The sequence below is a fragment of the Phascolarctos cinereus genome, unplaced genomic scaffold, assembly GCF_003287225.1.
Source record: "Phascolarctos cinereus isolate Bilbo 61053 unplaced genomic scaffold, phaCin_HiC Scaffold_726;HRSCAF=1367, whole genome shotgun sequence".
NCBI classification, from domain to species: domain Eukaryota; kingdom Metazoa; phylum Chordata; class Mammalia; order Diprotodontia; family Phascolarctidae; genus Phascolarctos; species Phascolarctos cinereus.
This window is the reverse complement of record NW_027556098.1, coordinates 260,873,226-260,886,423: the sequence shown is the minus strand read 5'-3', so window position 1 is coordinate 260,886,423 and position 13,198 is coordinate 260,873,226. Positions and strand designations below refer to the sequence as shown.

At 36.9% G+C, this 13,198-nt stretch overlaps 1 protein-coding gene across 1 annotated transcript in view; it reads right to left on the bottom strand.

Moving 5' to 3' along the window:
- Positions 1-13,198, bottom strand: part of ZDHHC20 (zDHHC palmitoyltransferase 20) — an 88,839-nt gene that overhangs the window by 58,564 nt on the left and 17,077 nt on the right. The gene's annotated exons all lie outside the window — the stretch shown is intronic.

Here is a 13,198-nt window from a genome sequence, read left to right as displayed (position 1 = left end):
TTAGGTCTTTCTTTTACGCAATCATATGGATGAAAGCTGTCTACACTGTTTTCACTTCTCAATCCTTTGCAATCTGACTTCTGATCTTATCATTAAAAACAGTCAACTCTTTCCAAGTTTACCAAGGATCTTTTTTTTTGTTCATTTTTAAATGAATTTAAATTTTATTAATCACAGCAGTATTGATATACATTTGAAAATTAGTACTACATAAATTGTGATACATACTATTTATTCAGTTCACAAAAGGTAACTGCTTTTTGGTAATTCCATATACGGACTTTATACAACAATTGTTTCACCACTCTTCCTCTTCCCATCAACCCGTCTCCCCTCAAGATCATGCCCAACACTTGTTGCCCACACTGGGAATAAATGGATTAAATAATCTCTGAGGTATGTGAGTAGTGATCTCTTTTTAAAATGTTTTAATAATGCTTCTCTGAATTCTTCACAGAAATATGCCAATTCATTCATTTGCCACAATTTGTCCAGCAATTCCCCAGCGATTACTTTGTTTCCAGTTCTTCTCTACCACAACAAGTGCTACCATGAACATACAGGTGTATGTAGGACCTTTCTTTTGACTTTGTTGGGGTATATGTTGAGGGGTGGGATCTCTCAGTCAAACAATCTGCTCATAAATGCTTGCTACAATGGCTGGACAAATTCACAGCTCCATCAATAGTGTTAGTGTGCCTGTCTTCCCACAGCCCTTCCAGAATTGACTATTTCCATCTGTCTTCTTTGCCAATTTCCTGCCCATGAGGTAAAACCTCAGAGTTATTTTGATTTGCATTCCTCTTATTAAAAGGGTTTGGGGCAATCTTCTGTATGGTTGTCAGTCCCGGCAACAAGCTTTATTAGGCATCTACTACGTGCCACATACTTCACTAATCACTGGAGATACGAGGAAAGACAAAAAGATAGTCCCTGGTCTCGAGCTCAGAATCTAATGGGAGAGGCAACACAAACAGCTATGTACAAACAAGAAATAAACAAAACAAACTGGAGTTAATCAACAGAGGGAAATCACTAGCATTAAGAGTGATCGGGAAAGGCTTTTTGTGGAAGGCAGGATTTTAGCTGGGATTTGAAGGGAGCCAGGGAAGCCAGGAAGCAGAGATGAGGAGGGAGAAAATTTCAAGCATAGGGAACAGCCAGTGAAAATGCACAGAAAAGCAAAGACAGTGTTACTGGATAGCAGAGTACATGGAGGTGGGTCTAGTAGTATAAAAAGAGTCAAAAGGTAGGTAGCACAAGGGCCAGGTTATGAAGGGTCTGAATGCAGTTTACAATTCTTCTTTTAAGAAGTGCTTATTCATGGGGCAGCTAGGTGGGGCAGTGGATAGAACACTGGCCCTGGTGTCAGGAGGCCTGAGTTCAAATCTGGCTTCAGACACATGATATTTACTAGCTATGTGACCCTGGGCAAGTCACTTAACCCCACTGTCTAGCTAAAAAAACCCAAAAAATTTAAAAAAAAAAAGAATTGCTTATTCATGCATGTCCTTTGACCACTTATCCAACCAATAATCTAAATAGCTAAATTTGATGGCTTTTTCTTAGTTTTCATCATTCTTGACCTTTCCCCAACATGGTATCCTCTCTTCCTGTATAATCTTTCCCCTCTGGGTTTCTCTGACACTGCTCTCCTCGGATTCTCCTCTTACCAGTCTGGCCACTCCTTATCAGTTTCCTTAAGGGGTAAAAATATTACATCATATTCATATTATTTACATTTTCAACTGAGAAAAAATTCCACTGCCTGAAATTGAAGCTGTATGAGAACTACACTCCCCCTTCTTGGAGTAAAAAGTAAATGTATATGTTATTCTCCTTTTACCAAAGTAAGGTTGAGCGGCATAGGACTTGGAGTCAGAAAGACCCAAATTCAAATCATGTTACTCAATCCCTAGCTGTGAGACCCAGGGAAACTCATTTAATTTCTCTGTGCCTCAGTTTCTTCTCCTGTAAAACAGGGATGATAATAGTACCTACCCATACAAAGTTGTCATGAGGATAAAATTAGGTAATATTTGTAAAGTACTTTGAAAATCTAGACAAATGATAGTTATTATAATTAACATTATTATTAATAATGCAATTAAGGTACATCAGTAAGGGTTCTACCTCTCCCCTGGAAATAGATGAGCAATGAGTCAAGGACAATCTGGAAGGGAATAAGTGGTAACCTACTAGGGAAGAACTCAATCATTCATTGAGCTTATGTCAGTCATCCCTTCCTTGCCAAAGAAGTAAGAGGCAGAGGCTTCCTTGAGGCAGAAAACAGAAATTTAGCAAGTAGTGTAAAAGGGGTAGGGTAACTCAAGCTGCCCCAGCTCTACTAGCACCCTGTCTCACAACACCTACCCCCAATTCTTGTTGGTAGGATGGAAAGTGGTGCTTGAACTGGGTCTTGATGCAAGTAACAGATTTTATAAGAGGGAGGTAAGAAAGAAGTCCATTCCAGGCATAGGGGGTGGCTAGTGCTAGACAAGAAGTCAGGAGATAGAATGCCATGTATGAGGAATAGAGTGTCAGATTTTATATTTTGGGGCTCAAAGATCAGATGGTTCCTGCAGTCATAAAATTAAAAGACAAGAGCCTTGGAAGGAAAACTATAGCAAATCTAGATAGCATACTAAAAAACAGAGACATCAACTTGCTGATAAAGGTCCACATAATCAAAGCTATGGTTTTTCTAGCAGCAATGTACGACTGTGAGAGTTGGATTATAAGGACCACAGAATGAATGCTTTCAAACTGCGGTGCTAGAGAAGACTTTTAGACAACAAGGACATCAAATTGGTCAATACTTAAAGAAATTAATTCAGGCTATTCATTGGAAGGTCAAATACAGAAGCTTAATGCTTAAATACTCTGGCCACACAATGAAAATATGGGACTCACTGGAAAAGACCCTGATGTTAGGGAAGATTGAAGACAAAAGGAAAAGGTGACAGTACAGGATGAAATGGATAGACAGTGTCATGGAAACAATGAACATGAACTTGGACAGACTGAGAGAAAGTGAGCCTGGTGTGCTATGGTCCATAGGTTCATGAAGAGTTGGACACAGCTGAATGACTGAATAACAACAAATAGATACATTTGGGACAAGCATTTTAGAGGGACAAGAAATGGGTTGAAAATGGAATAGGGCAAAGAGACTAGGTTATAGTGCACTCAGGAAACTGCATTAATCTCAGTGCCCAAATCCTTATCTTCCATACAGATACTCTTCCAAGTGTTGCTATTTGGTTCAATCTTGGAATGCTACAATTACGGAAGAATCAAAATTGTGAATGACCCAGAAGGCAATGGAGAGAGGCAAGTTTGGCACAAATAAGCTTGCTGTGAGCAAGAAATGGTATATGGTGTATCATCATGCTAAGAAAGGGAGGTGGGTTGGTCATGTTGTGAGAGTAAGGGATAATAAGGTGGATAATCCAAATGTCATACTAACTTGTATTGCTAAAATGTAATAGGGGAAAATTGACTGGATCCTCTGTGAAAGACCCAGAGGAAAAGATGGATAAGAATCATGCAAGGAGAATGAGAACAGAAAAGAAAAATTTTAAAGCACAAGAGAAATATTGTATAAATCTAAATTATAACTAAAAATAATCTCTTTATATCAGATAAATTATAAATATTTTTTAGAAATTAATAAAAGTCAAGGTAATGTTTTTAAAAGTATGTTGTATGTGGTAGTGTGACAAAGCAATCAGTGGTTTATTCTCGACTGTCATTTTGATTAGCAGCCTAAGTTCAAAGGCATTTATCTCCAAAAACATAACCAACCAGCTCATCCAACCTCTGGCTTAAAGACCCCAAATGAGTATGAATCAACTACCTTATGAAGAAGTATATTCTGCTTAGAGATAATCCAGTCTTTCTTGTCTGTCATTTTGCTGCTCATCTTCATTTACTAAACAGAACCAATTTCAAAGAAGAAACTTTTAGCCAGATTGGTATAACTTTGAAAAGTTTTCAAAACCCACCTATTAACAAAACAGCGTCACTAAGTTTAATATAATCAAGAACAAACAAGCAAACCTCTGACTTCGATTTGCTCAAGTTTATTATATATATATTAAGGAAATTTTTTTCTCAGAAAGTTTGCTATATAATCTCTGAACTAAAAAATACTCATCATCCAAAACTATTAATTTTGTTTGGAAAGGAAACATTTCAAATATCAAATACTTGAAATTCCCTAATACATAAAGTTTCTAATTTTAACATTCCTTTGTATTAATTCCACATGAAAGCATCTAACGATAAAAATGCCAATCCGATTTTTAATCAGACTTTTCTCAAGCATAAGATTTCTAACCTGGGTTTTTTGTTTTGTTTTTTTTTTAATTTTTAAGAACACTCATGAAATCTCTTTGGAATTCAACTTTCTCCAGCCTACGCTTTCTGAGGAAATATCTGCAATGTTGTGATTATTTGTTGTTCTTATTCAGTTGTTTCAGTCATGCCTGATTCTTCAGGACCCCATTTGGAGTTTTCTTGGCAAAGACAATGGAATGGTTTGTCATCTCCTTCTCCAGATCATCCAGCTCATTTGATAGATGAGGAAACTGAAGCAAACAGGGTTAAGTGACTTGGCCAGGATCATGAAGCTAATAAGTGTCTGAGGCCACATTTGAACTGAGGTCTTCCTGATTCCAGCCCCAGCGCCACCTAGCTGCCCCACTGTGATTATACACCCCTGTAATTACTAATTTCTGAAATGGAAGATAATTAACACCTTCTTAAAACACAATTTCACTTTCCTTTCCTTCCTTCTTTAGGGAATAAACACTAGAAAACAAGTCTCACTCTACAGCTGACTTTTATTTACTTATGTTAGTGCCTTTTGATTTATCTACACCATAATAACTTTCTAATACTCCCTTCTCCATAGAATCTTCCCTTGGAACAAAGCAAAACCAACTGACATATCTAACTGAGCAACTGACTTCCAGAGAGCAAAATTCACGGGGAAGGTACAGAAAGGAAGTGAAAATACCTAAATCTGCTCAGTATCATTAGAGATTAATACAACCACGGAAAAACATAATTAAATTTGAGGAACAGACAAAGCTTGTGAGAATTAGGATTTGTCAGCATTCTTTCAGACCCTGACTGCCAAAAGAACTCTTGGTTTTGGAGTCAAAGCAAAACTGCTATCATAATAATGATGACAGCTGAACATGTGGCACACTCCAAGGTTTATTACAAAGAGCTTTCCACACATGATCTCATTTGATAAAACAGCCTGGTTAAGGTAAGTAGTACAGGTGTTATTATTCCTATTTTACAGATGTGAAAACTGAAACTCAAAGAACTTGTGACTTCCCTATGGTAGACAGCTAAGTCTACCTAAGTCTCTATGGTAGTCATAACCAGGATTCAAACCCAAGTGTCCCATTCTTTCTAAAGTCACACACTGCTTCGGTGGGAGTCACTAATACAGCTCCTGAGTATTCTGGAGCTGTATGCATTCCCTGGTTTCAACTAAGGATCTTTCCTCAATTCAATAAACAGAGTACTTTGCTGTGGGTTGTTTGCCACTCAACTCTCTTTTCCCTCTTCCCCCAAGAGGGGATCTACTAATAGGAATGAAAGATATACTGACAGATGGTATCACTACCAAACCACTATTATTAACCAATCTCCTACTTAGGCGAAGTTGGGAGCAAACAAGACTCTAAATAGACTCCCTATGAGTGACAGTCCATTCTTCCCATGCAAGAATTTATTAAAGTCATGTTTGTTCCTCCAGTTACAGACCACTGGAAATGGTTTCCATTTCTTTCACATGTTCCACTTGCAATTTCTCAAGTTTGGCTACCTTACCTTCTTTTACAGCCCTTTCCTAATAATTTAAAACAAGTAAGACCTCATAAAATTAAGCCCTCCTACCCCCTTACCAAACCTATTCTCATTTTTTACTTAAAAAATGCTGAAGTAAAGATGTGCATTCTGGTGAGCAACTTTTTTTTCTTCATATTCATCCTTATTAAAAATTATCAAGAAAGATTTCATCCCCTTCCACACTTTAACCTTTCTCTCCCCCTCAATGCTTTAACATTTTTATTTAAAGTTTTGAGTTCCAAATTCTACCCCCCATCCTCCCCCTCCCTGAGATGGTAAGCAATCAGATATAGGTTACACATGTGCAATTATGTAAAACATTTACATATTAGTCATTTTGTACAAGAAGACTTGAATAAAAGAAAAAAAGTGAAAAATAGAATGCTTCACTCTGAATTCAATCAATATCAATTCTTTTTCTGGAGGCAGATAGTATACATCATCATTAGTCCTTTGGGATATTCTTGGATCATTGTATTTCTAAGAAGAGCTAAGTCATTTACAATTCTTCATCAAACAATACTGTTGTTACTGTGTACAATGTTCTGGTTCTGTTCACTTCACTATGCCTCAGTTTATGGAAGTCTTTTCAGGCTTTTCTGAAATCATCCTGTCTGTCATTTCTTATAGCACAATAATATTTTACTAGAATCACATACCACAGCTTGTTTAGCCATTCCCCATTGATGGGCATCCCTTTGATTTCCAATTCTTAGCCACCACAAAAAGAGCTGCTATATTTTTGTACAAATAGGTCCTTTTCCCTTTTTTTTTTTTTGCATATCTTTGGGATATAGACCTAGCAGTGGTATTGCTGGATCAAAGATTATGCACAGTTTTATAGCCCTTTGGGCTTAATTCCAAATTGCTCTTCAGAAACACTGGATCAGTTCACAACTCTGCCAACAGTGCATTAGTGTCCCAGTTTTCCCACATGCCCTCCAATATCCAGCATTTTCCTTTTTTGTCATATTAACCACTTTGATAGGTGTGAGGTGTACCTTAGAGTTGTGTTAATTTGCATTTCTCTGATCAACAGTGATATAGAACATTTTTTCACGACTACAGATAGCTTTGATTTCTTTGTCCAAAAACTGCCTGTTATACCTTTTGACCATTTATCAATTGGGGAATGACTCGTGTTTTTATAAATATGACTCAGTTCTCTATATATTTGAGAAATCAGGCCTTTATCAGAGATATTTGTTGTAAAAATTTCCTTCCAGTTTTCTGCTTTCTTTATAATTTTGGTTGCACTGATTTTGTTTGTGCAGAAACTGTAATTTTATATAATCAAAATTACCTGTTTTACATTTTATAATGCTCTATCTTCTTTGGTCCTAAATTCTTCCTTTATCCATAAATCTGACAGGTAAATTATTCCATGCTCTCTTAACTTTCTTATAGTATCATCCTTTATGTGTAAATCACATATCCATTTTGATTTTATCTTGGTGTACAGTGTGAGATACTGGCCTATAACTAGTTTCTGCCATACCGTTTTCCAGTTTTCCCAGCAGTTTTTGTCAAATAATGAGTTTTTGTTCCAAAAGCGTGGCTCTTCGGATATATCATATACTAGATTACTATGGTCATTTACTATAATGTAACTTGACCATAACCTATTCCACTGAGCCACCACTCTATTTCTTAGCCAGTACCAGATTGTTTTGGTAATTACTGCTTTGTAAGACAGTTTGAGATCTAGTATGACTAGACCACCTTCTTTTGCATTTTTTTCATTGATTCCCTTGATATCCTTGAGCTTTTGTTCTTCCACATGAATTTTGTTGTTCTTTTCTAGCTCTATAAAATAAATTTTTGATAGTTTGACTGGCATGGCACTGAATAGAATAATTTAGGTAGAAATGTCATTTTTATGAGCAATTAATATTTTCCAATTATTCATATCTGACTTCATTTGTGTAAAAAGTGTTTTATACTTGTGTTCATATAGTTCCTGGGTTGTTTTGGCAGGTAGACTCCCAAATATTTTATATTATCTTTAGTTATTTTAAATGGAATTTCTCTAACTCTAACTGTGACACTTTTTGGTGATATTCAGAAATGCTCATGATTTGTGTGAGTTTATTTTGTATTCTGCAACTTTGCTAAAGTTGTTAATAATTTCAAGTAGTTTTTTAGTTGACTTTCTAGGATTTTCTAAGTATAACAACACATATCATCTGCAAAGAGTGATGGTCTTGTTTGCTCACTGCCTATTCCAATTCCTTTAATTTCTTTGCCTTCTCTTACTGCAGTAGCTAACATTTCTAGCACAATATTAAATAAGAGAAGTGATAATGGGCATCCTTGTTTCACCCCTGATCTTACTGAGAAGGCTTCTAGCTTATCCTCTTTACCGATGTGTGTTTATGGTTTTAGATAAATATTACTTATTATTTTAAGGTAAGCTTCATTTATTCCTATTCTCTCTGGTGTTTTTAATAGGAATGGGTGTTGTATTATGTCAAAGGCTTTTTCTGCATCTATTGAGATAATCATAAGATTTCTGTTGGTTTTGTTATTGCCATATCCCATAAATTTTGGTATGTTGTCTCAATGTCATTTTCTTTAATGAAATTACTGATTGCTTCTATGATTTGTTCTTTGACCCACTTGTTTTTTAGGCTTAGATTATTTAATTTCCAATTAATTTTTAATCTATCTTTCCATTGTCCATTATTGAATTTAATTTTCATTGCATTATGAAGCAATAAAAAGAAAGAAAAGGATGTGTTTATTATTTCTGCTTTTCTGCATTTGGTTGTAAGGTTTTTGTGGTCTAATACATGGTCAATTTTTGTGTAGGTGGCATGTACTGCACAGAAAAAAAGGTATATTCCTTTCTATTCCCATTCAATTTTCTCCAGAGATCTATCTGGAGATAGATATCTATCATATCTAACTTTTCCAGAATTTTATTCACCTCATTAACTTCTTTCTTGATTATTTTTTGTTAGATTTATCTAGCTCTGAGAGGGGAAAGTTGAAGTGCCCCACTAATAGAGTTTTATTATCTATTTCCTCCTGTAACTCATTCAACTTCTTCAAAAATTTAGATGCTATACCATTTGGTGCATTTACGTGTAGTATTGATATAACTTCACTGTCTATGGTATCTTTCAGTGAGATATATCTTCCTTCTTTATCTCATTCAATTAGGTCTATTTTTGCTTTTGCTTTGTCTCAAATCATGGTTACTACCTTTGCTTTGTTTCAGCTGAAGCCCAATACATTCTGCTCCAGCCTTTTACCTTTACCCTGTGTGTATCTCTCTGCTTTAAACATGTTTCTTGTAAACAACATATCATAGGATTCTGGTTTTTAATCCCTTCTGCTATCCGCTTCCATTTTATGAAGGAGTTCATCCCATTCACATTTATAGTTACGATATCTGCATGTTTTCCTCCACGCTATTTCCCCTTTCTTTATGCCTCCCTTCTCTTACACCCCATACTTTCCCTTCTCACAGTGTTTTTCTTCTGACCACTGCCTTCTTTAATATACCCTCGCTTTTATCAGTCCTCTCTTCCCATTCTATTATTCCCATTCCTTTTTACTTCATTATAGGATAAGATAGATTTCCATATCCAACTGAGTGTTTTTTTCCCTCTTTGAGCCAGTTTTGATGACAATAAGGTTTAAGCTTTGCCCGCCATTCTCCATATCTTCCCCTGCTAGTTCTTCCATGCCTCTTTTATGTGGGATAACTTACTTCATTCTATCTCCCCCTCCTTCTTCCTCCAGTGTAGTTTTCTTTCTCACCCCTTTACTTTGTTTTTTGGGGTATCATCCCATCAAAGTCACCTTCTATCCACAACCTCTGTCTACATATGCTCCTTCTAATTGCTCTTATAGTAATAAAATTATTAAGAGTTACAAATATCTTGCCATATAGAAATATACACAGTTTAACCTTACTGAATTTCTTATGTTTTCTCTTTCTTTTTTCTCTTTTATCTTTTCATGTTTCTCTTGAGTCTTATACTTGGAGGTCAACTTTTCTATTCAGCTCTGATCTTTTAATTAGAAATGCCTGAAAGTCTTCTATTTCCTTAAATATCCATTTTCCCCCCTGAAAGATTATAATCAGTTTTGCTGGGTAGGTGATTCTTGGTTGTACTCCTAACTTCTTTGCCTTCTGGTGTATCATATTCGAAGCCCTCTCTGGTTCTTTAATGTAGAAGCCGCCAAATCCTGTGTAATCCTGACTGTAGCTCCACAATATTTGAATAGCTTCTTTTTGGCTGCTTGCAATACTTTCTCCTTGACCTATGAGCTCTGGAATTTGGCTATGATGTTCCTGGAAGTTTTCATTTTGGGATCTCTTTCAGGCTGTGATTGGTGGATTCCTTTCAATTTCTATTTTGCCCTCTAGTTCTAATATATCAGGGCAGTTTTCTTTGATAATTTCTCAAAAGATGTTGTCCAGACTTTTTTTTTTAAATCATTCTTATATTATCCCCCCTAGATGTATTTTCTAGGTCAGTTGTATTTCCAATGAGAAATTTCACTTTTCTTCTGTTTTTTTTTTTTTTACTTTTTTGGTTTTGCTTTATTGTATCTTGATGTCTTATAGAGTTATCAGTTTCCACTTGTTCAGTTATAATTTTTAAGGAATTATTTTCTTCAGTGAGCTTTTGTACTTCCTTTTCCATTTGGCCAATTCTATTTTTAGGGAGCTAATTTCCTTGGTAAATTTTTGCATATCTTTTCCTACACTATTGACTCTTTTGTCATGATTCTCTTGCATTACTCTCATTTCTTTCTCCAGTTTTTCCTTCTCTAATTTACTTTTTAAAATCCTTTTTAAGCTCTTCCAGGAAGTCTTTTTGGGCTTGAGACCAAATTCCATTTTTCTCTGAGGCTTCACATGTAGCCATTTTGACACTACTGTCCTCTTCTAAGTTCATGCCTTGAGCCTCCCTATCATCACAGTAACTTTCTATAGTCATGCTCTTTTTTTCCCCTCATTTTTTTCTGCCTTTTTTTCTTTTTCTTTTTTTTGGCGTATGTGTGACTTGGTGTTTTTATGTGAGAGTTGGGCTCTGGGTCTCAAATTTTTTGTGCTGGGGCTCTGGGTCTTAGCTGTTTGCTTTCATTGGGCTTCAGGGCTTATCTGCTGCTTTCTCTGGAGGACAGGCTTCTCTTCTAACTTGTACTAAGGGGTGGTGCCTCCCCATTGGCTTCCCCTGGGTATGAGGTTTAGCTGCTGGCCTGCCCTAGGGGTCAATCCTTGCTGCTGGGTTGCTATGGTAACAGTGTCTTTCTGGTGGTTGGTCCTAGAGGAGAATTACATAAGAACCCTTCCTCTCATCCTAAGGTACAGCAAAAGGAGGCCACAAGTCCTATAATTTGGAAAAGGTTAAATAGGCATCAAGTGCCAGAGCCAGAATTCAAACCCAGGTCCTTAGACTCCAGACTGTAGCACTATGCTGGAAAATATGCTTTCTTAATGAAAACTGTACTTAACCATTATTGAAGTCTGTATAACTAATTTGAAATCTTTTCCTATAATGCTTCCACAACCACCAGATTGTATTATATGGAGTGCTCCATTTTGTACTGGCATTTTCTATTGATTAAACATGGTTGCCAATCTGTCCACGGGCATATGCTGCATATTTCTGTAATTTTAACATGGTGTTATTTATTTGCTTACAGGAATAAGTGCCTGGCACTAGTCTTTTTAAACACTAAATTCTAACATGACTTGGAGCCTACATCCTTTTAATCAAGCCATCTTTCTTCAGGCTGAATAGTAGAATGTTTTTATCATCCATCATTCATCATGAAGTAGCAGTGGGAGTCAGCAAACCTGGATTTTCATCCCAGATCCACCACTTAGTAGCCATGTGATCTTCAGCAAGTCATTTAACCTGTGAACCTCAGTTTCCTTATGGGGATAATAACAGCATGATATCACAGAACTGTCACAAACAGGCGAGGATAAGTTCTTGGCATTCATTGCTTTTAATTTTTTACATCTTTCTTTGCGCTTCAGTGCAGCAGACTTTCCCTCCTCCCCAACTTCTACTTTCATACTAGGGGACTTAGACATATACAGCAATACTCAAACTTGATAATCTCCCAATCACTCAATCAATCAATAAACATTTATTAAGTGCCTACTATGTGTCAGGCACTTTGCTAAGTGCTAGGTTTATAAAAAGAGGCAAAAGACAGTCCCTGCCCTCAAGAAACTTAAAATCTAATGGGAGAGACAACAAGCAAACAAAAATACAAAAAGCAAGCTATACACTAGGTAAATAGGAAATAATTTACAAAGGGAAGAAGGCACTAGCATTAGTGGGCAGTTGGGGTAAAAGATGAGATTTTAGTCGGGACTTGAAGGAAACCAGGGAAGTCCGTAGGTGGAACTGAGAAGGGAGAGCATTCCAGACATAAGAGATAGCCAGAGAAAATGCCCTGAGCAAAGACATGGAGTGTTTTGTTCCTGGAACAGCCAGGAGGCCAGTGTCACTGGACTGAAGACACACATGGAGAAGTAAGGTGTAATTACGAAGGGCTTCGAACACCAAACAAAGCATTTTTGTATTTGACCCTAGAGACAATAGGGAGCCATTGGCACTTCCTGAGTAGGGGTTACATGACTGAACATGTGCTTTAGGAAAATCACTTTAAAGTGGCTGAATGGAATGACCTTTTCCTCCTTGCCATTTACAGCTACATGCAGCTTGATCTTCCCATCACCCAAATATGCAGCACCACTTCCCTGTTCGTGCACTCTAAAATTCCTTTATCTAATCAACAATGTTGTCATTCCACTTCTCCACTTCTCCCTCCACCTTACAACCTCAAAACCTGTTCTTTTTCTTCAACAGGACCTCCATTCCCTTAACCTCTTAGTTCTTTCCCAGGCCATCATCCCTGCACTGGGTATGTTCTCTTCCCTTCCCCATCTTGACCCCTTATTGAACCAGTTTAACTCTACCCTGTATTCCTAAGCCCATTACCCCACCAAGACGCAGCACTGGATCTACAAGCCTGTCTACTCCTACTACCTTCTGCTTTTGTTCCTACTCACATGCTACCAAAGCTAAAGAAAATCATGAAACCATGTTGACTGGATCCAACACAAATTTATGTTATATAATCACAACTGGTCCCTGTGGCAAGGCACTCTTTTATGCCTTCTAAACGATTTACTATCCAACTCACCATAGAGGCACTTATAAATTTTAATTCCTCCTCAAACCTCCAATAGCTTCCCCTTCTCCCATTCATTCAGCTGAGAATTTGGCTTCATACTTCACTAAAAGAATGAAGGTCATTTGCCAAGAATTCCCTCCTCTATCCTGTC